This window comes from Aethalodelphis obliquidens, unplaced genomic scaffold (genome assembly GCF_003676395.1).
Source record: "Aethalodelphis obliquidens isolate GAN/ISIS:26980383/991018 unplaced genomic scaffold, ASM367639v1 scaffold7, whole genome shotgun sequence".
Taxonomy (NCBI): domain Eukaryota; kingdom Metazoa; phylum Chordata; class Mammalia; order Artiodactyla; family Delphinidae; genus Aethalodelphis; species Aethalodelphis obliquidens.
In genome coordinates, this window is record NW_020837951.1 from 11,402,600 (window position 1) to 11,415,168 (window position 12,569).

The 12,569-nt window shown below is 40.8% G+C and overlaps 1 protein-coding gene across 9 annotated transcripts in view; it reads left to right on the forward strand.

Moving 5' to 3' along the window:
- The window catches only part of DENND1A (DENN domain containing 1A), a 542,106-nt gene that overhangs the window by 286,081 nt on the left and 243,456 nt on the right, over positions 1-12,569 (forward strand). The window lies entirely within an intron of this gene.

Below are 12,569 nucleotides of genomic sequence, written 5' to 3' on the forward strand. Positions count from 1 at the left end.
GATGAATAAAGATTTAAAAAATATTCATCTACTTGAAGGAGTGGTTCGGTCAAAGAAGATAAAACATTGAAATTGGATATTATTTAGGTAATAATAATTATCGAATAATTAGTGAGAACACTGAACAACAAAAACCTAACAGATTTGGCCAAAACTACTCTTGTGAAAATTCATAGCTTTGGATGCTTTCATTATAAATAATAACTTTAGAAAATTATGAACTTGACTTGCAATTCAAGAAGCCAGAAGAAGGATAGCGATAAAAAAATCCGAACTTGAAGAATAAGTTACAATGTAATTAGTTAGAAAATATTGTTAAAGTAAAATTGAAAAATAGACTTTTTAAAAACTAAATTTCTAAAAACAACAAAATAATCTTAGACGTATGCAATAAATTTGAAAATTGTGATAATATAAAATTTTCTAGAAAAATGTAACTGATCCAAGTCACCCTAAGAAATAGGAAATATGAGTATAGAATCATAACTTGGAAAGATTAATGGAGTTCTATTGACCTTCTCCACCCCTCGCGGCTATGAATGTGTCAGGTTTAGTTGGTTATATAGGCATGGTAAGGAACAGATATTATTACTGTTTAAACCATTCCAAGTCATAGGAATGGTATGTATATATGTGTATTATAAGCAGCAAAAGAGGGCTTCCGTGGTGGCGCAGTGGTTGAGAGTCCGCCTGCCGATGAAGGGGACGCGGGTTCGTGCCCCGGTCCGGGAGGATCCCACGTGCTGCGGAGCAGCTGGGTCCGTGAGCTATGGCCGCTGGGCCTGCGCGTCTGGAGCCTGTGCTCCGCAACGGGAGAGGCCACAGCAGTAAGAGACCCGCATACCGCAAAAAAAAAAAAAAAAAAAAAAGAAGCAAAAGAAAAAATCATTGTAATCCCTGAGAAAGTCATGTTCTGAGTTTTTCTTTTCTTCATTTCTGTGATAGTAGTAGTTTTCAAGTCGTTCTACCTGGAGCCCTGCCTGAGGTTCTTTGGGACATGGGAAGGACTGAGGGAGCTAAACGGCTGACCCACCAGGGCATGGATGCTTCTGCTTTATTCAGAGCAGGTTCATTTCTATCTACTTAAATTGGGAATTCAGTAATATTTTGTTTGAGATAAAAGGGTTCTTTTGATTTTTTTTTTTTTAAAGCTTGGAAGCTACATTTTAAAAAACACAATGGGGGAGGATCATATCAATTATATACCTTTATACCTGCTTTTTCTATGACAATGTATTATGAAAATTTACCTGTGTTATGAAAAATTCTTTACAAATATCTTTGTTGTTAAAAAAATCAAACAATTCAGAAGTACATGTTAAAAAAAGTGAAAGGTCCCACATTACCACCATCCCAGCCCCACCATCCCTCCCCCACCCCAATCCCATTCTCCATCCAGAGTTTGATGAGTGTCATTTCAGACCTTTCTCTATGAATTTACATGTTAAATGTATGAATCCTTGTGTGTTGTAGACATTTTTTTAGACATAAAACAGTACTATTCATACTGTTTGGCAACTTATTTTTTTAATGTACTCTCAAAACTGTTCATATCTTTCATCTATGTTAAGTGATATTTTTATTTAATGGTATTTTATTCTTATGAAAGTAATACATATTAACGGCTTAAACAAACATGTAGTATCACATAATTGTTGATGAAGTTTCCAAATTTTCCTTTATTCCCGTTCCCCAGAGGCAGCTACCTTCAGGTTTTTAGCAGTTGTAGTATTTCTCTCCATGTGTTTACCTGACATGCTCATATTGCTGTTCTTAATTTTTCTGTTTCAGATAACAGTTATTGACTTTCTCATGGAAGATGAATTTAGGTCTTTTATTACCTCTGATCCCCTCTCCCCCAGAAACACACATATACATAAAGTATCCTTTTCTCACTCACGTTTCCCCTCCCCCATCCTTTCTCTGTCTTCAGGAAAAAATTTAAATCAAAAGTTAATGTTTACATTTCAATGAGCAAGCTGAATCATATGATAGATTATGATATGTTTTCTTTCTTATACTTTTGTCAAATAAGAGTTCCTGGATTTCACATCTTACTACTTATCTTATTCCTTTATTTTGGTGAAACATTTTCCAGTAGTTTCCTGACAGTGTTGGGGGCAACATGTTTAGACCTTGCATGACTGCGAATGACTTTATTCTACTCTAGATAGGGTTGGGAATTACCCTCAGAGCTTTGAAGACATAGCTCCATTGACTTCTAGATTTCACGTTGAAGCTTAGAAGTCTTGATCCGTTCTGATTGCTGGGGTCTTTTTTTGTTTTTATTTTGGGTGGGGTTTTTTTTGGATCCTTTATTTGTCTCTAGTATCTTGAAATTGTACAGTGATTTGCCTTGCTATGGGTCCATTTTCATCTACTGTGCTGGATATTTGGTGGACCCATACAGTCTGAAAATTCATGTCCTTTAGAGCTGGGAAATGTTCTCACATTATTTCTTTGAAAAAATTCTTTATTTTTTTCTCTTTTCTTTCTCTGGGGTCTCTATGGTGGCATGTTAAGCTTCCTAGTGTTGATCCTTTAATTTTCATAACTTTTCTATTTTCCATGTCTCTTTTGGTCTTCTTTCTACTTTCTTCAACTAATCTTTCCACCCTTTTGAATTCTTTACTTCTGCCATCACTGTTAATATCCAAGAGCTTTTTGGTGTTGTACAATAGATTATTCATTTTTTAATGGCATCTTGTTTCATGGGTACAACATTTCTTCTTATTGCTTTGACACTGTTATTCATAAATTTAAAATTTTTTTCTTCTCTTTGCATTGTTTTCTTGCTTAGAGGTCCTCTCTTCTGTTTGTTTTGTTCTGTATCTTTGATTGTAGAGGCCTTTCCTCAAATAGGTGCCCAATCCTATCTGAGTGAGGCCTTAAAAAGCTAATTGGAAGCTCTGTGTTCATGAATGGGGCTTGTTACCTGGTGGGCTTTACTGTAGATCATGGCTTAGAGGCCTGGCTACTGGGGACGAGGGGAGGATTTTAAATGTCAATATCAGAATCTTTTCTTTTGGACTAGTCAGTTTTCTCTTGCCAGTGACTGCAAGCTTCATAACACGTGTTCTGGGAGCTGAGTGGGGTGGTAAGTTATAGGGTATGAACATTTAGCATGTGTACTTTAAGCTCCCCTCCCATTTTTTGTTTAATTCTTTATCCCCTGTCCTCAGCTGTACCTAGTGTTCCCAAACCTTTCTGGTTACTAGAAAGTAAACAGTTTTTCCTCAGGAGGGGTGCCAAAAGGCCAGTTGACTAGCTGAGTGAGGTGGGAGAGGAGAATCTTGGGATCGAATTACTCTTCTTTTTATCGGCACCCTTCCCCTAGCCTTTAGAGGTGCTCGGTGTCTGCAGTTCCTGAACTTTTTTGGAGTTCTGTGGTGTAAGTTGGGTTGGATGCTTGCTGCCCTGTGCCCCGGGCCCAGCCTTTTCTGGGCTGCCAAGTCATTCTTCTTTAGTTTCTCAACTAAAGTTTCGGTTGACACTCTTGATACCTGGAACCAGATCATTCTTTGTTGTGCAGGATCGTTTTGTATGTTGTGGGGTGTTTAACAGCATCCCTGGGCTCTCTCTACCCACTGTAAGATGGTACCCCCCCCACCAGCTGTGACAACCAAAAATATCTTCAGACATTGCCAGAAGCCCACTGGGGCGAATGACCCAGGTTGAGAACCATTTATTTAATAACATCTGGCTTCCAAAAAATTTGACATCTCTCTTCCATTACTATCTTTTCTCCTGTTCTTTGAGGTTTACATCTTTTAAAATTATTTCATTGTGACTTTTCCTGGCAGGGGGTGGTGAGGATTGCATGGTATCAGGAGAGAGAAAATATGTATTAAACAAATACATATGTTTAATCCACCATATTTTACTGGAAATCCCCACATATTTTAACTATGTTTCACCTACTAACAGACATTTAGATTGTCTCTAATGTTTTGCTATTATAACAATGTTATAATAACAATTATTGCCTAGGTTAAGTTCATCTTTCTATTTTTTAATTTTAAGGACTGAGAATTACTCAAGAACTTTAAGGTACCTGAAAGTCCTGACAGTTTCTCAATTTTCAAAACCACAATTACTGAGATTAGAAATAGTGTAGGAAAAAAAAAATTTATCTTCTTCATAACCCCACCTCCAATTCCTGTTTGCACTGTATGCTACCTCCCCTGCCCCCGCCATTTAAAAAAATTTGCATTCCCTCTGCTGGTTTTGCCACTAATGAACCAATTCCCTGTGTATGACCCATTGTCCCCTAAATCTTCCTTTGCAGACCAGTAAAAGGCTGGCCTTGTTTGTTTCTAAGTGAGAATAATAAAAACAATCTGCCAGACTCCTAACATACATGGTTCCATTTAAATCCTTACAGCTATTCTGTGAGAGGTAGACGTGAGCCTCATTTTACATGTGGGGACCCAGGGCTCACAGGCCTGAGGTTATAGCACAAGGTCTGCTTCCAAATGGGGTGTAGTGACCCAGGTTTGTAAGGAACCAAAACATTTTGTTTCCATTATACCCCCCTGCGTCCCTGCTGTTGACTTTTGATATTCATGAGGAATGGAAAAAGGAAAAGAAATGATTTTTCATATTTCAAGTATGAAATGAAGCAGGAAAGCTTTTCCTCTAAGGAGAATCTGAACTTTTGTAGGACCAATTTGTGTGATTTTTGACATAGAATCGCTATTGAGCTCTAGCCATGTTGAAATTTGCATTTTAATCTCTTGGCAGGTTTTCAAGGATTAATTTAAAATGACTAAATTGCTGCATTGCAAATTGAAACAAGCAATAACGAAGGGGTTGTTAATATGATATAGTCTGCTGTAGTGGAAAGAACATGAGTTTTGGAGACAGCCAGACACTGGGCTCCACCACTCTGGGACCTTGGGATACTTACTTATATTCTCAAGCCTCCTTATCTAATAAAGGAAAGTGGGAGGAACAAGTGAACTATTACATGTAAAGTTCCAAGTTCAATGCCTGGTGCCACAGAGATACTGCTTTTGATGGTCCTTTCTTTCCCTTTGTCCTTCAGCTTTCCTAAAATTCTAGTCTTAACCTCTCTTGAGTTGTGGCCAAGGGCTAGGGAGCATTACTTCTTGGAGCTTATCTTTTCTTGGTTTTTGCTGACATTTTTGGTTGTGAAGAGCAACACTTTTCATGGAGTGTATGTTTGGCCACAAACGTCTCTTAGCAGCCACCATTGACTGGAAATGGTACAAGAAATAGAGTCCAGGACTCTAGTGCCTGTCATGTGGGAGATGTTGTGTACACATTTATTGATTATCTCCTCTTAGGGACTTCTGAACTAAGAGAATAAGCAAAGAAAAGGGTAAAAGGACTTTGGGATATGGAACTTGATTCTGTCAGCAGATAATTATATTCTTCTGGACAGCTTCAGAGAAGGGTTAATGTGAGAGAGAGAAAGGAGGTAGTATTGATTGAACATGCACTGTGGATCAGATCAGGTACTATTTGTTATATCATGAAATCTTCACAGCAGCCTTACAGTATGGTTGTTATCCCTGATCTGAAGAGGAGATAGAGCCCAGAGACATGAAGTAACTTACCCCTAGCCACCCAGCCAGTAAATGCTAAACCAGCATTCACGCTCAGGTCAGTCTGATTCCATCACCAAGACGCTGCTGGGTCCTGGGCCTCTGCTCCTTGGCTCCCAGTACCTTCCTAAGAAATCACTCATCCTAAGTGTAAATTATAGAATTAATTGTGTGACTGTTTTTATCAGTTCTCCTTCCGTAAGGATAGGGATCAGATTTTTTCATCACTGCATCTCCGTAATTAGCACTGTACCTAGAACAGAGTAGATATTCAGTACGTATTTACGGAATGACTGAATGATTGAATGAATGAATGAATTAGCAATGCAGTCACTCTCAGGAGAAGGAAAAATAACAGTTCCTTTCACTTGGCTTTTGGGCCAGTGCGTCTGCAAGATGTTAATGAAAAGCAAATGGAGAAAATTAAGTCTTTCCACTTTCAGATCCCTGTTGAACTTAATTCTCATTATTTCTACAATTTCTGTGTAAAAATATTTTCTTCTTTTTCACTGAAAAACTATCACTATGTAATTGCTCTTCAGGGTTTTTTCTGTCTATCAAGTTAACACATGTAGGAGTGAATTTTATACAGGCAATAATTAAATGAGCATAAATCTTTATAAATTTAAACAGTTGACCTGCATTTTAAAAAAAAGTCACAGATCATGAACAGATATGTATTCATAATTACATTGTAAACTGGCTCTCTAAGGAATTTTTTTAGTGGCCAGGGTTTGAAGTTTACTTTTGATTAATGGATAATCATATAGACCTTCTTTTAGAATATTAAACAAACCTGTCTTAATTATCTGGCCTGTGTCATACCAAGTGGTTAATGATGCAAGGAAAGCATTTAGAACGGACAGTTACATATAACATTGCCCAGACTCCACTTTGTCAAAAGATGCACCATGATATAGAAAAGATTTATGAACTCATCATGACTTTCAAACATAAACAAAGTTGAAGTGGTAGTAGAAGACCTATTTTCAAGTACTGAGATTATAGAGAATTCCATTGTTGCTGTTAAGAGTTGTCAGGTAATTGTTTATTCTAATGGTTTTTCCATTCATACAGAGGGATAAAAGTTGACCTCCGGGTAAACTCTGCTTTCTTTCCTATAAGATACTTCTCTGATTTGATTGCTTGTGTGAGTTTGTGGGATTCTTTCTCAAACAGATTATTTTAGAATCCAAATTTATAATTTCTTTTTAAGAATCCTACACAACTAAAATGACCTGAATTCTTATTTTAAAAAATTAATTGAGGACTTTAAAGGTTTACATTATGGTAAAATAAACTGAGCAAGAGTTATTTCAGGAAATAAGGCCCTTGGACAAAACCAGCCTCTTGCCTTAGAAACCTCCTCCAGACACAGTACAGTAAGTCCTTATCATCTGTACTGTGTATAAAGCTGAGAGTGACAAAGACTAATAAAATGACAGACCGTGGGGCGGACTAACATCTGTTTCGAAGGCTCCAAGGAGTACCCAGCTTAGAGTCAGTTCTTTAGTTTGGGGATTATCTCATTTCCCTAAGGTACTGAACCTAAGACCCTTTTTCTCTGAGCCCCACTGTATCCCCTCCCTTCCGAGGCCCATTCCACCTCCCATCAGCACCCCCACCCCCACCTGCTTCCTCACCCGGGGCGTGGATCGCAGTGAGCCTGAAGTCCCCAGCCACCTGGATCGGCACAGGAGCCAGCAGGGACAACTGAAAGGGAGCAGCCATTATGGGGCTTCTCCTGGGGGAAATGGGGTTCTGCCAAGTGTCTTCCTTTCTTCTTTGTCTGGATTTAGAGCCACAGAGAGTTAGAGCTGGAAGTGTTCTTCCGCGCTGTTGCTTTTGTAGAAATGAAAAGCCTGGAGAGCCTTGTACGTGCCTCTTCTGAAGCTCAACTTCCGGGCTGCTCTTTCTCTGTTAACCAGAGACCTTTCTCGGACTTGAGCCCTGTTCGGCCTGGAAAGTGGTCAGCTTTGTGTCCCTGCTACCCAGCCCTACAGAGTGGGCCCAAATAATAATTACTAGGCATATAGGAGGATGCTCAGAGGCACATAACTATATGTAACTGAAAATATGCTTAAACTCCATGAATAGAAAAGGAACGTTCTTCCTTAAGCCTAAAAACTTACTAGCACTGAGAAAACTGAGCCCTTTTGAGCATGGACACTGGGAAGTAGTCTGTCTAAGCAAGGTTTTCCTTTTTAGCAAGTGAGTCACATGGAGGAGTAATTGTCAGGGAATAAAGGGGGTGGTTATTTAGGCTTCGCCATGATGGCATTATAACCCAGGACACTGGGCCTAAGACTAGGTGGACAGCAATACCATGTTTGACAGGATTGATGGTTCTTTAGAAGGAGGATTGATCCTTCATTAAAAGACTGGACTCTCCCTTTAAAAAAAACTTGTTGGGCAAGTGGACAGATGTCGAGCACAGGAACCTGGAAGTCTGGGCCTTGTCCCAGATCCTTCCTGCCCCCTTTCAGAGTCTGATCCATTGTCAAGTCCTGTGATTCCACTTTACAGAGATCTGTGACATTCATATTCAAAGCTTTTATCTGAATAGCTTGTACTCATTCTTTCCCTGAATGTGGCAGTAGCCTGTTAGCTGCTTGCCCTGCCTCCTGCTTGCCCTCTCTTGTGCATCCTCTCCAGGACCTCTAGGAAGATCTTTCCGCAACAGGATAGGACCATCCTGATTCTTCAGCAGCTCCTTGTTAACTCCCTGTTATTATCAAGTCTAGGCTCCCACAGGATCTGAACTCAGCTCCCCTGCCCCAGCACGCTCCCTGCCCTGCACCCTGCCCTTCACTCCACTGACCTGCATAGAGCTGCTCTCTCCCCCTTGCCTCTGGCTGGAACACGCTTCTCCCCCTGTCCCCTAAGTGAACCCCCTGTTGGGAGGCCCAGAGAAGTATCTTCTCCTCTGTCAAGTCTTCCCCAGCCTTCCCCCCATATCCATCTGGCAGAGTTGAATCTTCCCTTCTCAGCCAGCCCTGGCGCATGTCTAGCCTGGATCACAGTTCTTGGCATATGAGGTTTCTGGGTCTAACGCTGCTCCTAGAAAATGGGGATCATGTTTAGTTAATCTCTGCAGGCCTAGCTCCCAGGGTGGTACTAAGCACTTAGTAGGAGTCAAACAGGTGTTTGTTGACTGGCTGATTATAGGAGACAGAAATGGAAGATTCAAGACTTAGTTTCACTGAAGCCAAATGCTGGGAGAAAGTGGCATACCTGTGTTTTTTAATAAATATAAGCTCACAGTGTGTTCTGGCTACAGTCTTAACTTAGGACAACTTGCCGTGGAAGCCTTCTCTTCTTATTCCTCGTCCCCTGACCTCTCTGTGAAATGTACACCTGCCTCTGTGTACAGTTCTCCCTGCCCCCTGCCCCAGTTACCTGAAGAACAAATCACCTATTTCTTTACATTTTAAATGAATGTAGGGACTTCCCTGGTGGCACAGTGGTTAAGACTCCACACTCCCAATGCAGGGGGCCCGGGTTCGATCCCTGGTCCGGGAACTAGATCCCATATGCATGCCACAACTGAGAGTTTGAATGCTGCAACTAAGGAGCCCGCTTGCTGCAACTAAGACCCAACACAACCAAATAAATAAACAAATAAACAAACAAACAAAAATGAATGTAGCCACTGACACCTTTAAAAGCTCTCCCTCCTCCAGCTACCTTACCTGACTTTGTGAGTCTCCAATGTCAGTTCTTTTCCTGTGGGCCCTTCATCATTACTAAGTAATTGATCACTTCATCCAACTCAGACCCAGGTTTTCTGAAGTCAAGTGGTCCATTCTTCCTAACGTACCACGTTGTCCCCCTTCGAGGCCCTCGTGTTTCTCTTATACCACCCTGCTCACGCCTGAGCTAACGAGCAGTAGTCTTCAGTCAGTTGCTTTCTCCACTCATTGATTCTCTCTTTCATCAAACTGCTAAGATGATGGGGTACATCATTTTACCCAAAGGGATCTCAGTCTGGTGGCAAAAACATACTTGTAACTGAGTGATTATATGATAGAGACAAATTGTCATGGAATCACAAAGGGCAGCTTGACAAATGAGGAGTTGAGGAAGCCTTTCAGGAGAAGGTGACATTTGAGCTGAGTCATGAAAAGTAAATGGGTGTCCTCAAGGAAGAGAAGAGCCTTCTAGGCAGAGGAAACAGAGGAAGTAAAGGCCTGGGGGTGTGAAAAGCATGGCAGGTCTGAGAAATTGGGGGCGGTTGTAGCTTAAGCTACCGGATTCTTAAAGGCAGGGGGAAGGAGGCCCCTCTCTCTGAGGGCTTTTCTTCTGAGATAAGGCTTGATGGGAGCTGCAAGGGCTCCCTCCAGGTGTTCCCAAGGTCCGTTCTGCCCCACAGGTGCTGCTGTGGCTGATCGAGGTTTCCAGTCCATTCCCACCCACTCCCACTGCCTAGGCGGGTGGCGTCCCAGAAGGAAAGAGGCAGGGAGGAAGCAGATAAGAAAGACAGCTTCTGTTTAGACACAAATATCTTGGTAATCAGCACAGATGGGATGAGAAATACCAGAAAAAGTACATGACAGTTTAGAGAGAATTTGGTTAAATGTTAACATATTTTTAACATACCTGTGTAGAGTTTTTGGACCAAGCACCTGAATCCTTCAGAACCTGGTTGGCCTGGGGGTTATGCCTCAACCAAGTGGTGTTTTTATTTCAGAAATGTTCCCTTTCCCATCCACAAAAGTATCCTTGTGATTTTTTTTTCTCCCACCAAAATAAGGCGCAGGATTTGTCTCTGACGCTGTGTCTCCCTATTTGGACGGCAAGCTGTGTAACATATTTCTACCCAGCGTGAAGCTTCTTGGCAGACTCTTGAGGCCACGTTTTGGTGGCTTCAGAGTTATCTTTGGATCTGTCAAAAGTGCTAATGGGCTTTCTGGCCTTCTTTAAGCTCCTCATTTCTATTTTCTTTTTACTTCCATCCTCTCCTAAAAGAAAAATTCATGTAATTCATCAGCAGTTAAGCATTTTACTGAAATGCTCAGCTGAGGGCCTTGTATTTTTGTTTGCGAGAATAACTCTGCCATGTCACTGTCTTCAGAACAAACCCCACCCTGACTTCATTAGCTCAGCACTCCTCAGTCCACTGGGCCAGAGGTACACTTGTTGACTAATTTATACTGCCTTTCTTGTTTGCTCAGTTTTGTTTTTCAAGTTTGTGTGGCGGTTAGAGCGAGAGTTTGGGGTTCAGGAAACCTGGTTTTGAAACTTGGCCCTGTCCAGCTGGGTGACCTTTGGAAGACTGTTTAACCTTCCTGAGCCTCAGTTTCCCCATCTATAAAATGGAGATGATAATGCCTTCCTCAGGGTTGTTGAGAAGATTAGAGAGAATGCAGGTAAAGCACCTATTTTCTGGCCCACAAGGATTACTCAATAAATGGAATAACAATTTTTAACAGAAATACTTTTTCTTTTGCCATACTTTGATCCTGCATGTTCTTTCCAAATACAAGTTTTATCTACTATTTTTCATGGTGGTTAAAAAAAAGAAAAACAACAACAACAACAACACAGGTTTAAAGACAAACCCACCCAAGACTGAGCAATGCCTTATCCGCTTACTATATGACCTTGGTCAAGTTACTTCTCTGTGCCTCTGTTTTCTTATCTGTATATAGAGATGATAATGTTTGTTCAAGGAGTGGCTTCAAGATGAGTGAAATAATATATGTAAAGCCTCATATATTGTAGATATTTAAAAGTATTTAAGAGGAAGAATGTAATGTAAGGGAAAGTATAGGGCTATGGTGTTGCATCTGTGCCCAAAATCTGACTGTACCAGTTACTGAATCTCTCCTAGACTTAGTTTACCTATATGTTGGAAAGAATAATACCTCATTGGATTTTTGTGAAGATTGCTTAAAATTACACGTTTAAGAGTACCTGGTCCAGTGCCTGGGACTTGGTAGGTAGTCAGTATGCAGACCTATTAATTCACTCATGCTTTATTTATAAAGGTCGATAGTTAACCTGGTACTCAAATCAAACAATAATAAATCATAAGTGCTCATTCTTATTCCCAACCCATAATATTGTCAAAAAGCACTTTATGCTACTTTGCATATAAAATCCACCTGGTTTACTTGAATTTATGGGTTATGGATCTTTCATCATTATAAACTGCAACCCCTGGCAATAGCCATCCTTCCCTCTCCAACCCCCTTCATTTTCAGAGGATTATGTTGTATGGCATTGAAAACCTGTAACATTGAAGAAATTAGCATATTCATGTGTATTATTAAAGTCAGGTGGGTATAGAAAAGGTTGCAGAAATGAAACACATTACACTTTTTCTGAAATCTGAAGAGTACTGATCTACAGTACTAATAAAAGGAGTGAAGCGCAGGCTACACACAAAAGCTAGTTTAAAACACTGCTTTGTCACAACTTGCTACTGCTTGTCTTCAATGGCTTTTTCCCCCTTTTGATGAAATACCTGGAAATTGTAGATCTTGGAAATTGCTTTACTTCCAGCCGAGGCATTTTAGAGAATGTAAACCGTGGAGGAGGGGACCCCAGCAGTGATGACAGGAGAGGAGCATGCCTGGCCTTTGCAGGTGGGGCCTGTTGGACAGAAACAGGCTCTGTGCCAGAAGCGTTTTGGTCCCTGGGTACTTTCTTTTGCTTAGACGTATGGCACAGTGCGTTGGGAAAGTTCTAGGACCCAGGGTCAGAGGATATGAGCTGCGGTCTCATCTTCACTGCTCATTAGGGTTTTTGATCTTGGCATCTCTCTCTTGCCTTGGTTTCCTCATTTTTAAGATTGCAGACTTCTTGTCCGGCTCACCTTTCGGAGCTGACGTGAAGAACAAGCACAGTGCTGCATGTGACTTCACGTTGCAAACTGTAATCACCACCAAAGGTGTGATTGCTCAGACTCCTTCATCTCTAAGGTCTCTTCCAACTTTACATTTCATGATTTACATGTGAGTGAGATTTGGCCTCCCAGGGAGAAAGCATAGGACT